The sequence below is a fragment of the Sinocyclocheilus grahami genome, unplaced genomic scaffold (assembly GCF_001515645.1).
Source record: "Sinocyclocheilus grahami isolate Dianchi unplaced genomic scaffold, SAMN03320097.WGS_v1.1 scaffold1801.1, whole genome shotgun sequence".
Taxonomy (NCBI): Eukaryota; Metazoa; Chordata; class Actinopteri; order Cypriniformes; family Cyprinidae; genus Sinocyclocheilus; species Sinocyclocheilus grahami.
Window position 1 is genome coordinate 150,423 of NW_015506980.1, and position 16,124 is coordinate 166,546.

The following is a 16,124-nucleotide window of genomic DNA, read 5'->3' on the forward strand; positions in this document are numbered from 1 at the left end:
CTTCAAATGATTCAGAATGCAGCTGCACGACTGATCTTCAACGAGCCACATCACACCTCTCTTCATCTCCCTGCACTGATTACCAGTTGCGGCTCGCATCAAGTTCAAGGCATTGATGCTTGTATATAGAGCAGCCACAGGCTCAGCACCCTCCTACTTCCACTCACTCTTATGAATCTACATCCCTTCCTGAAGCTTACAAGTGAGCGACGCCTCGTGGTACCATCACAGAGAGGTACAAAATCACTTTCAAGTAGGGCTGTCACTAACAATTAGTTTGGTAATCGAGTAAACGGTTGATTATTCTGACGATTAATCGAGTAATTGGATAATTATACTTTTTTATGGTAATAGCCTTTAAGCGAACAATAGCCTTTAAAATTACTTAAAATACATAGCAATGAGGCAATAATAATTAGTTCAAATAAAGTATCAAAAGCAAGTAATCATATGGTTTTATTGAACAAAACTGGTGAAATACATAATGAATTATAAACAATAGAGCTAACGCATTACGCATTATAACAAATGCCTGCAGAGGCGCCAACGGCCTAACGATTTTTTTACACTTTACTGTGCAATCTAATCCTTGTTTAATATTGACTAAACATTTCATTCAAATGTCTACTTAGTCTTTAATATTTGTCCATTTCTTTATGAAAGAAATGCTACAGCCACTGTAATTTCTTGAATATGTGGACATCAAAACGTGTAAAAGAGCGAGGGTTAAAACGTTTATTTTGAAATCGCGATGAACAGTTAGCATATTGAGAATACTGATGTATTCTCCTGTGTTTGCGCAGGCTTAGAAATTATTTAGCTTACAGATCTGATGAAATGGCGCACGTTGCGTTCCCAGATGAACGTTATAATAAACCCAAACGCACAACAATATGCAGAGACGGAGTTTGAGACGCTCCAAACATGTAAATGATAACAGTTTATGAGGAGCAGCATTTACTGTGAAAGGTGCCGCTCTGAGATGCATGTATGTAGCCTACACACATGTAATATATCTAATTGAATCGTAGCGTTTGTGAATATTGTGCACAATAGCATTATGCTTTACTATGAAATGGGTGTAACATATCAAGTCTAATAATGAGTTTCATGGATTCTCGTCCGTGGAATGCGCCACTTCCGGTATTTTGCGGGTTAAGCCCGGCTCACACTGTGCGATTTTGGCCACGACTTGGTCGCCCGAGACAAATTTTGAAAATCCTAAAAGATTCCTATAATCCTAGGCTAAAATCTGTAGTCTTTGATCATTCGTTTGACATGTTCACCGACAGCCGATTAATGGCCGTTGCGATCAAATTTTACCTCCGGCGAACTTCTGGCAGTGTCAGAAGTTTTGGTGCACAGTCCTGCAGTGTGACATCTACGACGAATGTCAAACTGTCTCCGTTTTTCAAGACAAGTCATGATCAGAATTAATGCTAGAGATTTCTTCTAACCGCAAAAACTCCGGCGCTCCCATCCTCCGCTCACGGAATTCATCTGATATCTTGCCTTTGCTATGATAAACACCGGTTGCGCTGCTGTTTTCGTGTGGGTGTGTAGTGCTGCTTGCACTATTCTGCATAAATACGCCGGTATTGCCGGCATTCATATACTTTTAATGATAGCCAACATTACAGCCCCACGTGCAATGCAGCTCGCAGTCACTGAACGTGTATAGGTTGATAATGTAAAACTCTGGACAAGTTTTCTTGCGCGCACCCGTTTTAAACGCGTCTTGACTGTCGTACAGTCTGACAGTAATGACAACTGAGATCCCACAGTGTGACATGATCATCATGTTCGTATAGTCTGACAAGTACAATCCTAAAGGACTTTTTAAAAAAATTATAAAAATCGCACAGTGTGAGCAAGGCTTTACTCGACACGGGCAAAATGCAATCCAGGATTCTTTTAAAATGAGTACTCAAATTGAATCGAGGAATCGTGACAGCCCTATATTTCCAGAACATTTTCATTCACCGTTCCTGGCTGGTGGAACGATCTTCCCACCCCCATCCGGAATGCTGAATCCCTGACAATTTTCAAGCGACAGCTGAAAACCCATGTCTTTCGTCAACATTTGACTGCATCCTAAAAAAACCCTTTGCTTTCTATTTCCTTAATCTCCTTGTCTTGTACTTATCTGAACAATGTCTGTAATCTGAACGATAAATGAAAATGTATTTTTGCATAATTAGATGAAATTGGTGTCATGTAACTGTACAATTATTTGTAAATGAAGACCGATGTCTTGTCTCAAAGCAAAATTTTGTTGGGTAAACACCTACTAATGCACTATGATGTCTGTATGGTACTCTCCCTCCAGTGCGGCTATGCAAAGGCAACATGGTAAAGGGTCAGACATGGGAAGGCGAATTTTCTAAACAAAACCATCACATTCGCCATTCACAGCTAAAGCACCATGACCTCAATTTGAGACTGACGTCACATTTCCTTCATCTCTGTGACGTCATAACTGGAGCTTTAACACTATAGATTAATCTAGATCACTTTAAATCCAGATCCCTTGAGCAGTTTGCTCTAAAACACTCGCTGATGTCTACGAGGTGTTGAGCCAATGTGGGGCAGAGCACGCTGTGAGCCTTGATCCTCAAAGACAATTCAGATCAAGTTGCAAACTCTGTGAGCTTCTAAAAATAGCGTGGTAGGATATCACGCTCACAGCACTAGCTAATGGCCTGCGTGGCCAGTGGGCTAAAGAGCAGCCAAACACTGCCAGAATACACTTCACACATTCTCTCTCTCCGCTCACACTGCTGACGGTCTGTCGGGTTCTTATGATGGAGGAAAATTTGGGAAAAGACGCGTTTAATTTAAATAGACCTCTGTGCCAAAACTATCAGGAGAAACCGCAAGATCATCAGCTCTGTCTGATCTGGGGTCAGCTCATAGTATCACTATCTCTCCCTCTATCACACACACCACTAACTTAATCAGCTTGCGTCACTGAGGCCCTGGAGATCTGACAGGAAAAAGAGAATTAGGGGAACATGGGTAGCACCCTTCAGTGAGTGGTTTGAATGGGATGCAAACTTTTATTCAAATATAAAGAATGAAGTCAATTTTTATCTTAATACATATTCCTGATTCAGTGGCGCACATTATTTCAAATTTAAAAATATATTCTTCTCTGCCTGTCTGAAACAACTATCCTTATCATGTGATGCCATCAAGCCCCCAGTTCCACAATCCAATCAATTCCCAATAGATTAAATCAAGACCCACAGTGCACTTTTCTCATCAAAACATCCCATTTTAATATTTAAAGAAATATTTTAACCCAAAAAAATGAATATTTTTCTGACCGTTTGTTCATGAACTCACACTGTTCCAATCCTGCATGACTGTCTTCACTCATTGAAGAAACTTTAACATCCACGGAATCTTCCCAATGGTCAAAATGTTCTTTATAGTGCAAAAAGGTTCTTTAGATTATTAAAATACTTCTTCATACTAAGAAACAAATAGTTCTTTCAAGAACTGCTCACTGAAAGGATCTTTGGGGAGTCAAAAAAGGTTATTCTACGGTATCACTGAGAGGGGAAAAAAACCCTTTTGGAACCTTTATTTTTAGGAATGTTCCTTCCATATAACACATAAGATATTATACAGAAGTCTCAGGCACTCATTTCCACACAAGGAACGTGTATGAGCGTTTTAATATGCCTTATTTTGAGGTTTGCGAGTTTCTGACAAAGCTATCATATATAGCTTATGAATTGGAATGTAATTGGAACTTAGTTGGAATGTAATTGGAATTTAGTTGGAATGTAATTGGAATTTAGTTGGAATGTAATTGGAATTTAGTTGGAATGTAGTGCACACGCTGTGTTTACCCCAGTGTGTTTTCATTTTAAAACACAGAACTTTTGCTACGGTTACGCTTGTCGTTTACACTACTCCGGCGTTTTCGACCCTCAAAAACTGAGATTTCGAAAACGCTGCAGACCCCGTTTTAGTTTGAAAACTCTGGGGTTGCGTTTCAGTATAAACGGACCAAAACTGAGACTTTTGAAAACGATGGCGTGGCTGCCCACATTGGCTCTGTGTATCCTTGATGACCTTGTAAACAATAACATCATGCTCGTTGTATCTGCATGAATGGTCATGTGACATGCGTTTTTGGTTGTGTAGTGTGGACGGAGAACGTTTCCGAAACGAAGTGAAAACGCAAGTGGGGACGAGGATCGTTTTTAAAAAAAACTAAAACGCACTAGTGTAAACAGGGCCTTAGTTTTATAGCGTCATGTTTGGAGCTCGACAGGCCCCATCCAATTCTGCAGAATTAATCGTGTTCCAAAGTCGACCATGGTTGAATTATTCCTTCAAGACCATTAGTTGTCATGCCAAGTCATGCTAACATTAAAAAAAGCTTGCGGTCAGAATAAATATGACTACATCACCTTTGCAAGGTCATCAGGCTTTTGTAGGTTCTCCAATAAATCAATCACGTGATAATATACTGAGGTTTAATTATGGTACAGTGACACCAAAAGGCAGTTGGACCCTTTAAAAACATTTTAATTTCACCCCATTAGATACAAAATATATAATTAATAGACTTTTCTCTTAAACTAGAACTACACTTTACTAAATCATTTTGCAATTACTTTTCACTGGAAATTAATGTCAGTTCCCTTCGAGTTCACACAGGTGTTTTAGCAGAATAACCCCCCAAAAAAATACAATTTCTGGCAATGTTTAGAAACCCATACGACTTGCTTTCTTCCATGAAACATGTCCTGACCACTCTTTTCAATATAATGAACGTGAATTAGAACTAGGGCTGTCAAGAGCCAAAATTACAACAACAAAAAACCCACGGATAAAGCTATCCTTGGCACGTTCACTAAAGAAAACGTATGGTTCATGAATGAAATCATCATCTTTTCAATCAATAAACTCTGGGGTTGCGTTTCAGTATAAACGGACCAAAACTGAGACTTTTGAAAACGATGGCGTGGCTGCCCACATTGGCTCTGTGTATCCTTGATGACCTTGTAAACAATAACATCATGCTCGTTGTATCTGCATGAACGGTCATGTGACATGCGTTTTTGGTTGTGTAGTGTGGACGGAGAACGTTTCCGAAACGAAGTGAAAACGCAAGTGGGGACGAGGATCGTTTTTAAAAAAAACTAAAACGCACTAGTGTAAACAGGGCCTTAGTTTTATAGCGTCATGTTTGGAGCTCGACAGGCCCCATCCAATTCTGCAGAATTAATCGTGTTCCAAAGTCGACCATGGTTGAATTATTCCTTCAAGACCATTAGTTGTCATGCCAAGTCATGCTAACATTAAAAAAAGCTTGCGGTCAGAATAAATATGACTACATCACCTTTGCAAGGTCATCAGGCTTTTGTAGGTTCTCCAATAAATCAATCACGTGATAATATACTGAGGTTTAATTATGGTACAGTGACACCAAAAGGCAGTTGGACCCTTTAAAAACATTTTAATTTCACCCCATTAGATACAAAATATATAATTAATAGACTTTTCTCTTAAACTAGAACTACACTTTACTAAATCATTTTGCAATTACTTTTCACTGGAAATTAATGTCAGTTCCCTTCGAGTTCACACAGGTGTTTTAGCAGAATAACCCCCCAAAAAAATACAATTTCTGGCAATGTTTAGAAACCCATACGACTTGCTTTCTTCCATGAAACATGTCCTGACCACTCTTTTCAATATAATGAACGTGAATTAGAACTAGGGCTGTCAAGAGCCAAAATTACAACAACAAAAAACCCACGGATAAAGCTATCCTTGGCACGTTCACTAAAGAAAACGTATGGTTCATGAATGAAATCATCATCTTTTCAATCAATATGTTGATCCATTTCATAAAACCAGTTTGAACGATGGTTCTTGATTTCAACTAACTCATTGACTTAATGATCCAATCACAGCGGTTAACAGCTCATTAGAGTTCAATTTCAATCTGTTCCTCACACAAATCTGTAATATGGCTTTGGAATATCATCTGAATCACTTTTTTGATCTGTTGGCCTCCTTTTTGAAGCTTGAAAGCCTTAATCCCCATTCATAGTAACTGCACGAAAAGGAGCAACCCGTACATTCCTCTAAAATTCACCTTTTGTGTTCGACGGAAAAAGCAAGTCATACAGGTTTGGAACGACATGAGGTTAAGTAAATGATTACAACCTTCCATTTAACTACGAACATGTTCCACTAATGTTTGACAATCAAACAGTGTATTTTATCATGTAAAACACGCTTCCTGTAATGTTTTGCTTACAAACTGTGCTTTTGCTAGCTTTGTTTAGAGTAAATGCCTCTTGGTTTGACATTTGTTATGTGATGTAAGGACATTCAGACATTTAAGTGTGGCTTAAGTGGAGCCACTGTACCTGTGCACAACACTCATTTGCACAATATTCAAAATTCAAAGAAAAACTAATGTCCAGTATGCACGCTCTGACAGTTTGCGGCACACTTTTGTAAAAAACAAAAAACAAAAGCACGTCTTAAATGCTGATGGAATTACTACAGACAACCGCTGTTTTCATTGCCTTCGTGAACGTGATGGTGAGCAGCGGCCACATTCTTCAAGTGCCTGCCTCTTTCTGCCAATCAGTCGCGACACAGTAACTGCCTAGCTAGTTTCCCTCAACGACAATTAAAACGCCCTAACTCACTCTAAAGCAGCAGCTACAAGTCTTCCCTGGCTTTTCACGGTCACATGGAGACGGGCCCGACGTTACTCCGAGCCTATCGTCAGCTCATTAGCATCCATTGCATTGAAGAGAGGCAGTTAGCAGGCGAGGCTACCTCCAGGATCCCCTACAGCTGCTGCTGTGACTGCGAGTTCAGCGCCGGAGCGCTACGCTACAGACGCGCCGCGATACATGCAGCCAACTGACGGTCTGATGCTTTGGCGTTTAGTACGCGCCGCGCTGTCACGGCATTCTACGCCGAGCTTGTGTGAGTGCGTGTGCGCGGAGCTTTCCTACCCCATTCCGCCGTGTGTCTGCGAGCGGAGGCCGATGTCAAGAGTGACGGCCAGCCGACATCACCCGAGGTGTCCGCCGCCACTGCGCAAGATCCTGCTCGGCTGTGTTAAGCGACCAATGCGATGCCCCGAAGTAAAGCCGCTGGTTAAATATCAGATGCTTCGGCTCCGAGCGCAAGACGAGTCCCGGGGAAGACGGCAGATCATGACTCCGCTGTTGGAGACGCTGTCTGCATATTCCAGCCCGTAGCGTAGAGGTAGCAGAAGGCGCTCAGACAGACAGCCGCTCTCGCTCTCATTACTCAACTCACTGTACACACATTTGAGTGACACTCTCTCTCTCTCTCTCTCTCTCTCTCTCTCTCTCTCTCTCTCACCCATCCTGCTGTTTCAATGAGCTCCTCTCATATTTGATCATAATCATACAACATCATCTAATTAGCACACGTTTTTAAATTATAATAATGAATATTATTCACAATATCATAGATTTTTTTTAAATGTATAATGTTTACAAAGGGCTTTACTGAGAGAACATTATATATATATATATATATATATATATATATAATGTTTTAAAAGGCTTAATAATAACATAAATATAATACAATTTATAAAATGCTGACAGCTGACAATTAAGAATTTAAATTTTTATTTAACAATTATGTTATTATATGTGTGTGTCCATATATATATATATATATATATATAAAATCACAATTAAATAAAGTCATTCCACAATTACTAACAAAGTATCATATTAAAAATTCAGTGCGTAATGCAGCATTCAGTGCAGCAGTGATTATGCCGTAGTAAATGTAAACAAATCATTGCTGTATAATTGTTATTATGATCTCACTTATAGCCATGTTTTGTTTTGTCTACCACTACAACACTTTGCCAATCACACCTTTCAAATCACCATGATCATTTAAGACGGATAAAATGTGGCCTTACTTTTATTAAAAGAATATGTTTTTAATCTAGACACAGGGATCCTCAAATCTGGCCCACGAGATCCACTTTCCTGCAGAGTTTAGCTCTAACCCTAATCAAACACACCTGAGCATGCTAATCAATGTCTTCAGGATCATTATAAAATCACAGGTAGGAGAGTTTGATCAGGGTTGGAGCTAAACTCTGCAGTGCATTCGACCTCCAGGGCAAGATTTGAGGAACCCTGATCTAGAATAACACAGGAGCCATTTATGACTGAATGATTAGAGTATGTTTCTTTGTTGGTTCACTGAGACTTTGAGGAACACAGTTATGAAATTGTGGTTGAGTGAATGAAGCTCATGTCTGCTGTCTGAGACACATAACCTGACCTGACAACAGATGTATCAGCCCTCTTAGATCACTCCTTATCTGGCATATGCCAAGATCAGCGCTCTCTCCGCTGTAGGCATGATACCCTCTGATACATTTGGACCCCCATCGCTGGGTGTTCAGACATCATTTCACAGGTGAGCACTCCCTCTGGTGGTGCAGGAAACTGTTAAAAGTCCAAAAAGTCCCTTTAGTGAAGCCCTGATGAATTAAGTTTTTTTTTTTTTTTACTGTAAGGTTGTCAAAGCAGACACAACTTCTAAAACAAATCTATGATTATGTAAATGTGCATCCCAAAGTGAATTAACCATAGTTTCATATCCGACAGACTTGCACTAAATGCACCAAAAGTTGCACCACTGAGAAATCAACCCCTCTCTAAACTGAAGCGCGAGCTAATCTAATTGTGCGCATACAAATAGCTCCTTTATGAGCCAGTTTTTTTTACCCTGAGGAAAAATGCATTATAATCACATATGCATGATGAAACCTAGAGAAATTCGGAATTCTAATTATGCTTGTTAAATTTGTGTAGTAAACCCTGCTGAATGGACAGAGTGGTTTACAAATGAAAACAAAAAAGCATTGCACTGGCAAAAGTGTATTCCTGAAAAGAACTGGGCTCTTTTTCTTTGTCTCCCAGATCTGGTGTTGTGTTACACTCTCAAGTGCCAAGCCTTGAGGAGAAAATGACAAAGAAAGAAAGATGAATGAAATATACTAGAATGACAGTAAGAACCTTTGTAGAGATACAAACTTGTGTAAAAATTGTTGGATTTAACCGTAATGTTCAGTTTGGCATCCAGTAGACCCTAAGGGAATTCTACTTGCTTGAAAACTCACTTTAAAGTGATAGTCCACCCAAAAATGAAAATATAATTTCATAATTTCCTCCACCCTCATGTCATTCCAAACCTGTATGACTTTTTTTCTTTTGTGGAACATAAAAGAAGATATTTTGAAGAATGTTGGTAATCAACATTGAATTCAACCAACCAAATCAAGTTCCCTTTGAATTCTATTGTATTTTTCCCATTGACTTCCATTATAGCGCCTTTCGCACCACGGGAACATTTTCATAGTACCAGAACTAATTTTGGAACTACCCACTTTTTGGTGTTTTCGCACCGCCGGAACTGGGTGCGATTTTAGTACCGGACTGCCTTTTTCGAGAACCAAATTAGCTCCTACTCCGGAGCAGTGTCTAACCAGCACAACTGGTACTAATCGTGACGTAAGTAGACATTGATTGGCCGCGCACAAATGACATCGCTGTCGACCGGCTTACTTAGTACCGTCTTAATACACAATAGGCCCTTTCGCACCGCTTTAGTTCCAGAACTAAACGTACGGTACTAAAGTACTGGGACGATTTTGCGCTAACTATTTCCCAGTACCATTTAAAGGGTTGCATTCGCACTGAGAGTGTGTACTAAGAAGTGACGTAAGTCGGTCGACAGCGACATCATTTGTGCGCGGCGTTCAACAGAAACAAAGAACTACGTTAACATCAGGAGGATGGAGGATGCTGTGATCGGAGCTGTGTTATTGTTGTGTCTCGCAGGTTTCACAGTGGACATGTAAAGTCGACATATTCGTAAAGCGATTGCAAGAACGGGAAGGAGGACTAAGAATCTCCAACTACATTTGCTACAAGTGCCTGCACTTCAGCGTCCGTCCATCTATTGCTGTTCTCCATACTTGCGAAATGAGTTGACAAACTTTACAGTATGTTTACACGGCGTTTTAAATCATGGCGGGTGAGGGGTAAATTTAGTTCTGGAACTAAAGCGGTGCGAAAGGCCCTAATATGTAAGTCAGTGGAGGAAAAAATGTATTGGAATTCAGTGGTTGTTTGGCAACTGTTGAATTCAATGTTGGTTACCAACATTCTTCAAAATATATTCTGTTATGTTCCGCACAAGAAAGAAAGTCATGCAGGTTTGGAATGATACAAGGGTGTGTAGTCAATGACAGAATTTTCATTTTTGGTTGGAGTATCGCTTTAAAGGGATAATTCACAGAAAAAAAAAGGAAATTTACTCACCCTCATATTGTTCTAAACTTGTATGGCCTTCTTTCTTGTGCATACAATAAAAGTCAAAGGGTTTTTCTGTACAGGTTTGAAATGGTATAAAGGTGAGTAAAATTGTGAGACAATAGTTGTGTCACAAATGGCATACTGTACACGATGCACTATGATGTACTCAGCTGTCTAGTGTATGTATTTTGGAAGTTTTAGAAGAAAGCTGCAACTGTTAAGTACATGAAGTGCATTCCACATATTTTTGGGGGTAAAATAAGTGCACCATCCGAGCATTTGATATGCACTTCTTCTTGTTGAAATTTTCAGTGTGAACACACTACTCACACCATTTCAACCATTAAATGAAATACTGCATATGTTAATTGGGACGCAATTAATGTGTTGCTGAGGTTAAACAGGCCCTAAACAGAAACAACGTTAATATTAAGGTGTAATGTACAGTCAGCCGGTCATTATCATAAAATGTGTCATTTTTAAGAGGTTTATTTTGCAGTAATGACCAACTTAATGGGCAGTATCTTGCTTATTACATGGCTGCATATCAAATAAAAACAGAAAGTGACAAGATGTATTGATTTAATTTAAAATAATTGTAATATGTGAGAAGAATGAGACCACATTGTGTTACCAGAGACATGAAACTAGCTATGTAGGAAATTGGTTGCTTTGGACAGCGGTCAATTAAATAGTTTAGCGCCATTACACACAAATATTTGACCACAGAATGCACGATTGGCCAATCAGAGACAAGTGCACCAAGAGAGCCAAGTAATGATATTAGATAAACATGGTGCCATTTCTGGAAAATGCATGGAAGCATATTAAAAGATTTGGAAGGGAAAGAGGTTTTAAAATGATCTCGCTGGAAGAGTAACAGAACATCTTTTTTAATCCTGAATAATGAGTAGTTTATATGCCTGTACCCAATGAATGTGATGATTAATATCATTCACACAGTTATTGAATTATATCGCCCATATAAAATGATCCTCAGTCTGCAAACAGCAGCAAATAAAAGCATCAGAGACCAGACAGCCTTTTGAAACAGAGACAGAGAGACGCCCAAATCATTTCCTCCCGGCACTGATCATTTAACACACAGAGAGCATGATGTGTGTTAATACAGACGTTTGGGATGCATCTCCCTCCTGCCCATATCCCTTCTACACTGTCACCATCAGCCGCTGCGTGCCACGACAGCAACCGCATCAATTAGGCAAGGAAATGAGAGTTAGACACAAGAACCAAACAGAATATAAAGAGAACGAAAATGAGACAGAAGAGGAAGGTCAAGAGTAAAGGAGAAGAGTAAAACAGTGGGGAATGAAAGATCCTGAGGAGGAGAAAGGGGGAGAAAGAGTGTGAAAGCAGTGTTGTCATGGAAACTGGCAAGGATCTGAAGACCAAAACAAGAATGTAAATTGGTTTACCCTCCACGAGTCTGATGGAATTGGATAACAAGAGGAGAGGAAAAGAGTGAGGGAATGATAAAAAAAGGAAGAGTGATGTATGATTGAGGCAGAAAGGAAATGGTGACGACTGTCAAAGTCACGTATTAATCAGATCAACCTAAAATAATCAAACCTGCACAACTCAAGAAGCAAATATATAAAATCTTAGGAGAATAGCTGGTGCAACAGGAGCAATTGGAAGAAAGAGCATCTAATTACGCAGCCAAATCAGTGACTTAAGTTATTACAAAGTGCTTTTAATTAGCCTTGGGAGGAACTAAGGTGGGTTAAAGAGAAGCTTGCGTGTGTGAGTAACTGTGTTTCTTTGTTGCCTTGTTTGTCTTTCACGAGTTTAATTTGGCTTGTTAGTGGTGGGGAGTTCTCTGGAGACTCGGAGCTTCCCCCACATCAGTGTTTTATAGAAAAATGAAATAACTCCATCACAGACAGCCACCGGCGGGAAGAGAGAGAGCAGGTTGGACGAGTCCCAACAGAAAACTGAAGATATTAAGCATTGAGAATCTGATAGTAGTTACAGACTAATATTTTGGAGTCTACATTTATGTGTATCGCCAGCGTATTTTATTTTATTTTTTTTTAGAATTACTCGAAATTGGCACAGGCAACATTTGGAGGATGATAATATAGTATTTAATCACTTTGGTTATTAATTTTAGGTTTCACTCAAATGATATTAACATGCAAAGTACCAAGACAGTCTTATTTGTGCTTCTACACAGATCTGTCAAAATATGGGATCAGACGTCAAGGCACAGATGTCAAGTCCCTTTTTGAAGTCAATGTGAAACACTATTCGCAATAGAGTTTACTTCCATAATTTGACATATTTTGTGTAAGACAGAGTATTCAATGTAAAAAATGTAGGGCTGGATGCTGAAGAGGTTGAAAGTAAGAGGAGTTTGTGATGTCCAAGTGTGAAGGTTAGGTTACCCCTTGTTTGTAATGCCTTAAGCTTAAGTATACTTCAGTTTTGACACGAACGCTTAGCGTATACATACATCCGAATGCACAACCAAAGTTTAACCCTTGTCCAGTTTCTCTTCGGAAGTTATTACCGATAAGTACTTATTTAAACTTGCGAGTATCTCATAACCCCCTTATACAAGTGGGCTGGCATCTATTGTTGCTGTGTCTCCAGGAGTTTGTGGTTTGTGGTCTGTTCCATTTCTTTTTCATCTGTAAAAGCCATGTCACACCAAACCGACATTTTAAAAAACTAGCGGCATTGAAAGCCGACAATGTTGTTGCCTCATGTCACTTGTGTTTGTGCTAAAAAGAGCTGTTTGAAGCCAAACTCTGAAGGACAGTGGACCTCTGGAAACAGGTTTGGACACCCCTGCCCTAGAGTTTGTATTAAAAACCAAAGTATATGCTGGGCTTAAATCCTGTAACTGCTCCATTCTGGCATGATTCTAATGTATCTGATAGTACACGATTTACCTAAAAGACTGAGCATCTGTCAGCTCAGTTTTTACGGTGTGTTCTGCACTGGTTGAACTTATCGGCAGACTACAGCCATTGGCCGTGAGAGGAAAATAACTGTCAACAGGTGGCAGTAGTCTAAATTCATCGTTTAAAAAGGAATACCAAAACTAGGACTGTGAATATACCAACCGCAAACAAAGCAGCTCTTGCTTACCATTTTGAATATGAATCATGTTGATCAGTCTTCACTTTCTTCATACCAGACGGCACTGGTTCATTAAGATGAACAGCCAATCAGAGTGATCTCTCTCACTGACCACCCAACACCAATTCAACATACTCAAGTGGCCAAAAAAATAGCAACAAGGTCTGACTGGTGCCGACAGAGCACACTAAAAAACTGAGCTGACAGATGCTCCGCGACAAACTGGTCTGGTGTGTCATGGCCTTAAAGGGGTCCTATTATGCTTTTTCACTTTTTGTATTTTAGTCAGTGTGTAGTGTGCATGTTTGGGCATAAAAAAGATCTACAAAGTTACAAATCTCAAAGTCCACTCCAAAGGGAGATATTTAGTTTTTTTTTAAATCCCTTTTTAAGAACTACAACGAACAGCTCGTTTGGACTACAGCATTTTTTTTCCGGGTTTTGTGATGTCACAAAGCGGTCCATTAGAATATCATTAAAATAATTCCGCCTACAGAAATTTGGATGGTTGGGGGGTGGGGAGGGGTGAGGTCGTGGTTAGAACGCTTGATTGAGTGCATCAGACAAGACGACGACGAAGAAGAAGTGCTGCTGAAGCATCAAGTTTTCGCAAGTTATTACACATGCGCCTGAATAATTATATATGTAAATATGTATGTTACAGTTATGAAAAGTTTTTATAATAAATTGCTGACAGTAAAATACTGGACAATGATGTAATCTGCAGAATTTACACTTCAATTATGAGACTACAGGCCTACAGAAATTTGGATGGTTGGGGGGTGGGGAGGGGTGAGGTCGTGGTTAGAACGCTTGATTGAGTGCATCAGACAAGACGACGACGAAGAAGAAGTGCTGCTGAACCATCAAGTTTTCGCAAGTTATTACACATGCGCCTGAATAATTATATATGTAAATATGTATGTTACAGTTATGAAAAGTTTTTATAATAAATTGCTGACAGTAAAATACTGGACAATGATGTAATCTGCAGAATTTACACTTCAATTATGAGACTACAGTGTTTCCCATACATTGAGTGCGGGTGGTTTTATATCACTGTATTTCTGAAGGAAAACAACTGTCTTCAGAAAATTGCATGTCAAAAAAAACCAACATCAACAATAACGTTACCACTCTAATATGTCTTGCAATATCCGTGCATGCAAAAGTTATGCGCGATCCTCTTGTTCAGTATTCTCGAAATCTGAATCCGGCTCAAATTGATATGGCAATATTGACACCATCCTTAACTAAACCGGAGCAGACGGAACTTGCTGCTTTGGCAAGGGGCGGGGCAGTACTGAAACACCGTCTAAGCTGTTCGCCAATCACAACGCACTGGGACAGCTAACCAATCACAACACATTTTGTTTTTCGGAAGGCGGGCCTTCATCAAACCCTGGAACGAATCGAGCCGTTTGTGCCAGGCTGGGGAGAAAGGTATTGTAATGATGTAAATTATGTGAAAAAATATTTTTTCGAACCACCAAGCATGAGAGCATGTTCTAGTACACCCCCAAAACAAAATCAAGACTTTGTAAAAGAGCATAATAGGACCCCTTTAAAACAATGAGTGGGGCAGTGTTGCCACTTGATTATGAAATTTACGTCACACGCACTGTATTCATACCTAAACTATTTACTAAAAAAAAAGTATACTCTGGGCTTAAACCCTGTAACAACTCCATTCCAGCACCATTTAAACATATCCTTGTTTTCTGACAATACACAATTTTCCTAAAAGCCATAACACACCAGGCCGATGTTGGGCCATTACTGAGCGTTTATCAGCTGAGATTTTGTGGTGTGTTCAGTACTAGTCAGACCCGTCGGCGGCTTTTCAAATCATCTTGAATTGGTGTCGGGCAGTCGATGAGACAAATCTTCGAAGTGATGAAAGCAAGCAAGCTTACTTTAGCATTCCAATACACAAATGACATAAATCATGTTCAAAATGGTAATCAATTGCTGCTTTTTTATGCATTGTATTTTCAGTCCTGGTTACGGTTTTCCCTATACTGAGTGCAAAAAAGCGAAAATAAAATAAAATGGCGATGTCTGAATAACAAATATAGACTACTGCTACCTGCTGGTACATACTGAGATGGTGTGTTCTACTTCTTCTTAATGTTTAACAGCAGTTGGCATACAGCGTAATTGGTGCATTACCGCCACCATCTGCTCCGGAGTGTGGAGATGGTGTGTTCAAGTCCTCCTGGGAAGTTCATATTTCCACATTTGGAAGTCATAATTACGACATTGTGCATGTTCAAGTCACTTCGGTATGAGCAAGATGGTGATGTACGATTTCTAAATTGCTGTACCATTTCTTCAACTCTACTTCTAAAACCTCAAGTGTTTTGCTTTATGTTTTTACACAATTTATGAAGGTTCTGTTAAATAAATCGTAATATATTGCTATTGGGAAGTCGTGGCCTAATGGTTAGAGAGTCGGACTCATAACCCAAAGATTGGGGGGAGTGAATGTACAGCGTTCTCTTCCACCTTCAATACCACGACTGAGGTGCCCTTGAGCAAGGCACTGAACCCCCAACTGCTCCTCGGGCACCGCAGCAAAAAATGGCTGCCCACTGCTCCGGGTGTGTGTTCACGGTGTGTGTGTGTGTGTGTGTGTGTGTG

The 16,124-nt window shown here is 39.7% G+C and overlaps 1 long non-coding RNA gene across 1 annotated transcript in view; it reads right to left on the bottom strand.

Moving 5' to 3' along the window:
- LOC107572722 (uncharacterized) overlaps window positions 1-7,445 on the bottom strand; it is a 34,706-nt gene extending 27,261 nt beyond the window's left edge. Inside the window, exon 1 of the long non-coding RNA XR_001607390.1 lies at window positions 7,005-7,445. This is a non-coding gene — a long non-coding RNA (uncharacterized lncRNA). The remainder of the gene's footprint in view (window positions 1-7,004) is intronic.
- Between the last annotated feature and the right edge of the window lie 8,679 nt (window positions 7,446-16,124).